Genomic DNA, 10036 nt, shown 5'->3' with positions numbered 1-10036 from the left:
TTGATTTTGAATCACTTGAGACATGCAAATCATACCACATGGGCAAGATGACTGAAAGCCTCGTTTTCAGTAAAATGGAACACGAAAGCAACTTGTTGGAAGTAATACATTTTGATGTGTGCAGTCCAATGAGTGCTGAGGCATGCAGTGAATATCGTTATGTTCTTACTTCACATATGATTTGAGTAGATGTTGAGTATATTTACTTGATGAAACAAAAGTCTGAATTATTGAATGGTTCAAGTAATTTCAGAGTGAAGTTGAAGATCATCGTGACAAGAGGATAAAATGTCTACGATATGATCATAGAGATGAGGATCTGAGTTACGAGCTTTGGCACGTAATTAAGACATTGTGGAAATTGTTTCACAATTAATACCGCCTGGAACACCATAGTGTGATGGTGTGTCCGAACATCATAGTTGCACCCTATTGGATATGGTGCGTACCATGATGTCTCTTATCGAATTACCACTATCGTTCATGGGTTAGGCATTAGAGACAACCGCACTCACTTTAATAGGGCACCACGTAATTCTGTTGAGACGACACCGTTTGAACTATGGTTTGGATCAACCTAAGTTGTCGTTTCTTAAAAGTTTGGGGTTGTGACGCTTATGTGAAAAGTTTCAGGTTGATAAGCTCGAACCCAAAGCGGATAAAATGCATCTTCATAGGACACCCAAAACAGTTGGGTATTCCTCCTAATTCAGATCCAAAAGCAATAGGGATTGTTTCTTGAATCGGGTCCTTTCTCGAGGAAAAGTTTCTCTCGAAAGAATTGAGTGGGAGGATGGTGGAGACTTGATGAGGTTGTTGAACCATCACTTCAACTAGTGTGTAGCAGGGCACATGAAGTTGTTCCTGTGGCACTGTCGGTGTAAAAACCGGTGGATCCCGGGTAGGGGGTCCCGAACTGTGCGTCTAGGCGGATGGTAACAGGAGACAAGGGACACGATGTTTTTACCCAGGTTCGGGCCCTCTCGATGGAGGTAAAACCCTACTCCTACTTGATTAATATTGATGATATGGGTAGTATAAGAGTTGATCTACCACGAGATCAGAGAGGCTAAACCCTAGAAGCTAGCCTATGGTATGATTGTTGTTCGTCCTACGGACTAAAACTCTCTAGTTTATATAGACACCGGAGAGGGCTAGGGTTACATAGAGTCGGTTACAATGGGGGGAGATCTTCATATCGAAACGCCAAGCTTGCCTTCCACGCCAAGGAAAGTCCTATCTGGACACGAGACGAAGTCTTCAATCTTGTATCTTCATAGTCCGGGAGTCCGGCCAAAGGTCATAGTCCGGCCATCCGGACACCCCCTAATCCAGGACTCCCTCAGTAGCCCCTGAACCAGGCTTCAATGACGACGAGTCCGGCGTGCAAATTGTCTTCGGCATTGCAAGGCGGGTTCCTCCTCCGAATACTTCATAGAAGATGTTGAACACAAGGATAGTGTCCGGCTCTGCAAAATAAGTTCCACATACCACCGTAGAGAGAATAATATCTGCACAAATCTAATCTGGTGACGTATTCCGCAGTGGGACATCACACCATGGCCAAGCCTTTACGAATTGTTTTACTGTTCCACCTCAGCGCGTTTAGCGAGGCGGTTTCCTTGGCACGTCTTGTCAAAGCAGAGATCATGTCCCCTTATTCCGGGATTCTCACCAATACGGGCGTGGGTAACCCAACCGCGCCATTAACCACGGTGCTTGGGAGATAAGCGAGTTTTATTAGGCTGGTGGAGGCTTATAGTTTTGGCCGCCCATATAAGGAGATAAGGATCCACCCTTTCCATTTACGCCTTCTTCCTCCTTTGCTTATCCATCCCTGCGCACTCGAGCTCCAGCGCCCAAGTCCGCACTTCCCACCTCAACCTTTCTCCAATCATGTCCGAAGCGGGAGGTAGATGGATGGCCTCCTCCGTCACAGAGGGGCAAATCAAAAAGTTGAGGAAGGCCGGATACTTGTCTGACAACATCACGCACCTGCTTCCAGATGAGGGGCAACTCATCCCCACCCCTGGGCACCATGAGAGGGTCGTATTTCTCCCCCATTTCCTCCGCGAACTGGGCTTTCCCCTTCACCCGTTCGTCCGGGGGCTCATGTTCTACTACGGCCTGGACTTCCACGATCTGGCCCCGAACTTCATTTTCAACATCTCGGCATTTATCATTGTGTGTGAGGCCTTCCTCCGCATCCAGCCTCACTTTGGCCTATGGCTGAAGATCTTCAGCGTCAAGCCGAAGGTTGTGGGCGGCCGCCAAGCGGAGTGCGGAGGCGCCATGGTGGGCAAGATAGCCACCGTTACATGGCTCGAGGGCGCCTTCGTAGAGACCATCAAAGGGTGGCAATTGGGGTGGTTCTATATCACCGAGCCGCGTGACCCTGAATGGGCAGCGGACCCTGAATTCTGATCTGGCATCCCCACATGGCTCACATCTTGGAAAGAGACGAGCCTGTTGTGGGGGAGTCCGGAAGAGGTGACCGGACTCCAAACCTGCGTCCGAGACCTGGTGAACAAGAAGGTTAAGCTTGTCAACGTAGTCCAGGTCATGCTCTTCCGCCGGATCCTGCCGTGTCAACGACGAGCCTTCAACTTGTGGGAGTTCGACCCGGCCCAGCACCAGACTCTGTCCCGACTTTTTTGACACAAAGCACGAGGGCGCCTGGAAGGTGCTATTCAAGAGCTCCGAGGTCTCCCCTCCCGTCACCGAGGATCGCTGATTCTGCACCAAGCGCCAAGCCACCGAAGTAAGCTTGCTTTTAGTCCTCCACGGGACACTTGATTTTCATAGTTTGACTCCATGTAGGATCTAAACTCCTGCTCCTTTGACAGGACTGGAAGAGGACGTCCGGACAGTTTGACTGTCCGGCCCCTTTGCCCGAAGGCCCAGCAGACGCACGCTTGACGAAGCTACTGGTTCCGGCACCTCACGTGGTGCCAGAGAAGAAGGCCAAGAAGAAGGCCATGGGGACTCGAAAGATTTCCCGGCGCCTGGTGGTGTCGGATTCATCGCCTGACAACCCCGAAGCACCCTCCGCCTCTGAGGACGAGGAGGAGGAAGAAGAAGAAGCCTCACCCCCTCCAGCGGGGGGAGGAAAGAAAAGGAAGGCCGCCCCAACTGGGGAGGCCGGAGGGTCCAAGAAGGGGAGGACCCTTCTGCCATACTACGCCTCCGATGCCGCAGACGGCGGGGAGGAATGGCCATCCAGGGTCAAGCCCCTGGCAAAATCGTAAGTATCCGGATACCAGAATAACTCATGGCGCTCCTCTAATGTATGGTACCTTCTGACGCCGAATTCAATCACGTAGTCTGCCCAAGGCTCAGCTCGGCGATTCGTCGAGCGGCTCCCTGGATTCGTCGGACATGAATAGCACTTCACTTTCGACGGCCTCCTCCCCTCTCCCTACGGACGACGCTGAGGTGGAGTCCCAAAAGGGACTAAACCAGGAGGAGGTGGTCCTGGAGGCGCCGCAAGGCGACCTCCCGGACTCCAGGCCCAAAGGGGGTAAAGCCCCAGCGGGATCTAAGTCCGGCCCTGGCCCGGACACCGCTCTGGAACCACCAACGGTTCCAGATTTCGGTAGGCGGCGCCTTCGCAAGAAGGGCACGCCTACGACGCCGGCGGCCTCCGTCCAACCGGAGACGCCGAGCAATTTGCTGGATGTGCTTAACGGCGCCTCCATCAACGAGGAGCACCGCACTGTTATGAGTGTGGTGATTCGGAAGGTTCAGTCCGCCAAGAGCGGGCTGACAGAAGCCTGTACCAGCCTGCTAACAAGCTTGAGGTATGTATTCAAAACATATAAAAATGTTACCACATAGACAGTAGCCCCTGTTGCTCAGTTTGGTGTTCCAAAAGAAAAGCCAGACTGAGGATCTAAAAATATATACGCAGGAGTCTAATATAAATATGTCAATATGCGAATGCAGGCTGCGTTGCTGACCTCTGCCGCACTGACTGCGGAGGTCGACGCATTGAAGCAGAACCTCGAGCGGTCCGAGAATGAGCTCGGCCGTGCCAAGAAGCAGCTCGAGGACAAGGAGGGTATGTAATACCGTATGTAAATATATATATAAATACCTGGTTGCAAATAATGACATGACCAACGTGAATGTTGCAGGGGCCACAACTCAGGTGGCAACCCTGAAGGAAGCGCTTTCCAAGGCCGAAGACAATGCGGCCATGGAGCGCTCAGAGCGAGAGAAGCAAGAGGCGCAGGCGGCGGAGGTGCGGCAAGAGCTCGATGCTCTTGTGAAAAAACATGAGAGGTTAGAGCTTGACTCGAAGACTCAGGAGTCCGAGCTTGCCTCGGCACTTGAAAGCGCGAAATCTGCCAAGGCCGAAGCCCAAAAAGCCCTCCATGAGATTGAGGCGATGAAAAAGATTGCGGCGGGTAAGGCATTATTTATGCAAAGCAAGCATGTGAAAGTAAATTAACTGTTACTTACCCGAATCCGGAGCTCTCTAGGAGCATTCGCAGACCTGCCCCGCAGTGTATCCGATGCCGCCGCATTCTACCGGGCCGAGGAAGGAAGCTTGACGGAGAAAGTGTTCTGGTCCCAGTATGCTGAGGCCCGACACCCAGTGCCCTTGAGCGACCAGCTGAAGCAGCTGGTCGAGCTTCATAAGGCAGCCGAATAGGCCATGAAGGGCCTGATAGGCCGGCTGTGGCCTGATGAGGTCTTGCCTTTGAGCTACTTTGGGCTGGTGCGGCGGCTGGTGGATGCCTGTCCACGGCTTGAAGTCATCAAGCGTTGCGTGTGTATCGAGGGCGCCCGTAGGGCTTTTGCCCGTGCTAAGGTGCACTGGGGAAAGCTGGATGCTGGGAAGTTGGTGAAGGATGGGCCACCAGAGGGGAAGGAGCATCGCAAGCCCGAGATGTATTATGAGGTCGTCCTGAAGGGTGCCCGTCTTGTGGCGGAGGAATGTACCATGGATGTAATTTTTGAGTAAAGTCGCTCGTATTTATCCTGTGTGCTGAAAACTTGTTCATATGCGCTAAGCAACGCTTTTTGAATTTAAAATATTACCTTATGTGCGGCCGTTTATGAAATCTGAGAGATGCAAGTCGTCGGCTTCTACCCCCATGCCAGGAGTGCTGGGGTGTTCGGGATAAACCTGAGCGCTCTTGTTCCCATTCTTGGGTCCATCTAGGGAGGCGCTCAGCACAACGAACAAGGCCATCAGACTTATAATGCTTTATCACTCTCACTTAGCCATAGAATTCTATAATTTTAAATTTCGGCGAAGCCCCTAGTATTCGGAAGACCGAGTTCGGGGCGCTATCCACGCCTAGGCCAGATAAATCCGGCTCCTCGCTCTAAGCGGCATAAGTCTTTAGGGACTCGAAGAACCTCGCGAACAGCGACCGGTCTCTCGCACTATCATGACGGTCAGTTTTAGCTTTCTCTACTGAGGTGTTAACCCAGCTCAACTGGGGCACAATCGTAGTAGTTCTCCCAGCGCTACCTTAGCCAACATTGCGGAATGTAAGGTACCAAAACATGGGAGCCGGGCAAACCCAACTATTGACCCAAGACATGATTCGGAGCCGATGCATATAGTGCTATAAGTTCGGGGTGCCGCACTCATGAGAGTGTTCGGTCTTCTCACACCGTATTATGGGGTGCTTACGCCCCTGGTGTATTGGCCGTACCAAAGTGTACGGTTGCATAATGTCATGACTGAACATATTTGTATAAAAATAAATGAGTACAATAATAGATAAGAGCTATGTATTGTTTATTAAAAAGGGCTGCTATGAAAGCAGAACGATACAAATAGTGCGATAAGCAAGAGATGGGGTTATTTGACATGTCCCCCCCAGGGGCAAGCTGCGAGATTTTAAGTAAAACAGGTATTTAGCTCGTTATAGAGACCACCTGGACATTTGACGTGGCTTGTTGTCTCCCTGGCTGTTGCATCATGTGTTCGGCGAGTGTATTGCCATACAGGCCTTCCGGATAATTGGGTCCTGAAAGTATATATAAAAAAGGAAACGGCTTAATAGGGAGCCCCTAGTGCGGTTGAGCCGCATTCTGGGCGTGCCGTGGTTGTGCCCCTCCCCTTGTGTCCATGGTAATTCCAGAGCGTAATTATGTACGCATGGTACTGCTATCGCCATTTGGCGAGGGCTGGGGTTGGGGCCGCACTACTATGCTTGCTCGGAATGTGCCAGCCGGTTTTGTTGTAGGTTACTTCGGGCACGGTTGACGTTGTCCGGATGTTTAACACCCGGATTGGAGAATTGCCTTGAGAGGCTACTTTGTACTTCCGCCACCAGGGCCGCCGTGTGCTCCTCCGTTCGGAGAGAGCGTTCGGTGTTTCCATTGACCGTAATGACTCCGCGAGGGCCTGACATCTTGAGCTTGAGATATGCATAGTGCGGCACCGCATTGAATTTTGCGAATGCGGTTCGTCCGAGCAGGGCGTGATAGCCACTGCGGAATGGGACTATGTCAAAGATTAATTCTTCGCTTCGGAAATTATCCGGCGATCCGAAGACCACTTCGAGTGTAACCGAGCCTATACAGCTGGCTTCTACACCTGGTATGACACCTTTAAAGGTTGTCTTTGTGGGTTTAATCCTTGAGGGATCTATACCCATTTTTTGCACTGTATCCTGATAAAGCAGGTTCAGGCTGCTGCCACCGTCCATGAGGACTCTAGTGAGGTGAAATCCGTCAATGATTGGGTCTAGGACCAATGCGGCGAATCCGCCGTGACGAATGCTAGTGGGGTGGTCCCTTCGATCAAAAGTGATCGGGCAGGAGAACCATGAGTTGAACTTTGGGGCGACTGGCTCCAACGCATAGACGTCCTTGAGAGCACGCTTCCGCTCCCTTTTGGGGATATGGGTTGCGTATATCATGTTCACCGTCTGCACTTGCGAGGGGAAGCCCTTCTGTCCTCTGTTGTTCAGCGGCCGGGGCTCCTCCTCATCATCGCTATGCAACCCCTTGTCTCTGGTTTCGGCACTTAACTTGCCTGCCTGCTTGAACACCCAACAATCCCTGTTGGTGTGGTTGGCTGGTTGTTCGGGGGTGCCGTGTATCTGGCACGAGCGATCGAGTATCCGGTCTAAACTGGATGGGCCCGGAGGGTTTCTTTTGAATGGCTTCTTCCGCTGACCGGGTTTAGAGCCTCTGAATCCGGCATTAACTGCCGTATCCTTAGTATTGTCGCCGTTAATGCGGCGCTTGTGCTTGTTGCGACGTGACCTGCCATTGTTGTCCTTGGTATCCGAATTGCCAGGGCTCTTGGTTATGTTATTGCTACGAGCTAGCCAGCTGTCTTCTCCCGCGCAAAAGCGGGTCATGAGTGTCGTGAGGGCTGCCATAGATTTCGGCTTTTCCTGTCCTAGGTGCCGGGCAAGCCATTCATCTAGGATTTTGTGCCTAAAGGCTGCAAGGGCATCTGCGTCCGGACAGTCGACTATTTGATTTTTCTTGGTTAGGAACCATGTCCAGAATTGTTTGGCCGATTCCTCTGGCTACTGGATTATGTGGCTTAGGTCATCGGCGTCTGGTGGTCGCACATAAGTGCCCTGGAAGTTGTCAAGGAATGCGAATTCCAGGTCCTCCCAGCAACTAATTGACTCTGCTGGCAGGCTGTTAAGCCAATGCCGAGCTGGTCCTTTAAGCTTGAGCGGGAGGTATTTGATGGCGTGTAGATCATCACCACGGGCCATGTGGATATGAAGGAGATAATCCTCGATCCATACCGCGGGATCTGTTGTGCCATCGTATGATTCGATGTTTACGGGTTTAAAACCCTCGGGGATTTGATGATCCATTACTTCGTCTGTGAAGCATAGTGGGTGTGCAGCGCCGCTGTACTGGGCTATATCGCGGCGTAGCTCGGATGAGCTTTGTCTGTTGTGTTCGTCCTGGCCGTATTTATCATATCCGGCTTGACGGTTATCGTCACGTGACATGGGGCGCCCATGCGATCCGTAGATCGATCTTGTTTGCCTTGCCTTATCCTCCAATATGTCTTGCAGGTCAGTTGTGTTTCCCCGTGCTCTGGTATTTTGGAGCGGCGCTGGGGTGCGGCTTGAGTTGAGGGCCGAAAGGTCTCTCTATCGCGACCACGGGGTGGCCGATCGGGCGCATCGTATGCTGGTGATGTAGGTTTAGTTGCTTCCTCCTCTAGTTGGGGAAGCAACCTGCGCTTTGGGTAGCTCTTGGAGGGGCGTTCGAGTTTATACTCTTCGGCCGCCAGGACTTCAGTCCATCTGTCGGCTAGCAAGTCTTGGTCAGCTCTAAGCTGCTGCTGTTTTTTCTTGAGGCTGCTTGTCGTGGCCATAAGCCTGCGTTTGAAACGCTCTTGTTCGACGGGATCCTCTGGCACGACGAATTCATCATCGTCGAGGCTTGCCTCGTCTTCGGAGGGAGGCATATAACTGTCGTCCTCGACCTCCCTGTCTGCCGCTCTCTCATGAGGGCTGGCTCCTCCGTCCTCCTATGCTGAATCCTGCTTGAGGGGGTTGTCTTCGGCACTGTCTGGGGTGTTGTTGTCTCCAGTGCCGGACTCGCGGTTTTTGCTTTGGCGGGATTTAGAGCGGCGCCGCTGACATTGGCGCTTGGGTTGCTTCTTGGAGGGGTCGTCCTCCATTTTTTCATCGCCATCCCCTGCTTTAGGGGTGTCCACCATGTATATGTCATATGACGAGGTGGCTTTCCAGTGCCCTATAGGTGCTGGTTCTTGGTCGTCTCCTTCATCGGCGTCCATACCGTCGATGTCTTCGGAGTCAAAGTCGAGCATGTCGGTTAGATCGTCGACAGTGGCTACAAAGTGGGTGGTGGGTGGGTTTCGAATTTCTTCATCGTCCGCATCCCAACCTTGCTGACCATAGTCCAGCCAGGTCTCTCCTGACAAAGAGAGAGACTTTAGTGAATTCAGGATATCGCCAAAGGACGAGTGCTGAAAGACGTCCGCGGCGGTGAACTCCATGATCGGAGCCCAATTGGGTCCGATCGGAAGGGGTGCGGAAGATTCGGAGTCCGGAAAGGAGTCCGGCAGCTTGGAGTCACAGGCCTCACAAAGGACTAAGCCGGTATCCGGCTCGATCGCCGTAGAAATTGCGGCTCCCGGGGCGGCGTCCAACCGTCCGTCCCCGACTGGCATGGTCGGCTCCGAGCTAGGGGTCGGAGCGGACACCTGAGCGGCGCTCTGGGCACTGTCCGTCGGCAGAGCTAGATCATGCCCATCGTGACAGTGCAGCGCGCTCGGCCATGGCTCGAATCCGTCGAAGATCAAGTCCCCGCGGATGTCGGCCGTGTAGTTTAAGCTTCCAAATCTAACCTGATGGCCAGGGGTGTAGCTTTTGATCTGCTCCAGATGGCCAAGCGAGTTGGCCCGCAGTGCGAAGCCGCCGAATACGAAGATCTGTTCGGGGAGAAAAGTCTCACCCTGGACCGCGTCATGGTTGATGATCGAAGAAGCCATCGGGCCTAAAGGTGACGACACAGAGGAACTCTCAATGAAAGCACCAATGTCGGTGTCAAAACTGGCGGATCTCGGGTAGGGGGTCCCGAACTGTGCGTCTAGGCGGATGGTAACAGGAGACAAGGGACACGATGTTTTTACCCAGGTTCGGGCCCTCTCGATGGAGGTAAAACCCTACTCCTGCTTGATTAATATTGATGATATGGGTAGTACAAGAATTGATCTACCACGAGATCAGAGAGGCTAAACCCTAGAAGCTAGCCTATGGTATGATTGTTGTTCGTCCTATGGACTAAAACTCTCCGGTTTATATAGACACCGGAGAGGGCTAGGGTTACACAGACTCGGTCCACGCCAACGAATTGCCAAGCTTTCCTTCCACGCCAAGGAAAGTCCTATCCAGACACGGGACGAAGTCTTCAATCCTGTATCTTCATAGTCCTGGAGTCCGGCCAAAGGTCATAGTCCGGCCATCCGGACACCCCCTAATCCAGGACTCCCTCAGGCACCTACACCAATTGAAGTAGAAGCTTATTATAGTGATCATGAAACTTCGGATCAAGTCACTAC

This window comes from Triticum dicoccoides, chromosome 4B (assembly GCF_002162155.2).
Source record: "Triticum dicoccoides isolate Atlit2015 ecotype Zavitan chromosome 4B, WEW_v2.0, whole genome shotgun sequence".
Lineage (NCBI taxonomy): Eukaryota > Viridiplantae > Streptophyta > Magnoliopsida > Poales > Poaceae > Triticum > Triticum dicoccoides.
The sequence above is the reverse complement of the archived record's forward strand: the minus strand, read 5'-3'. Positions refer to the sequence as shown.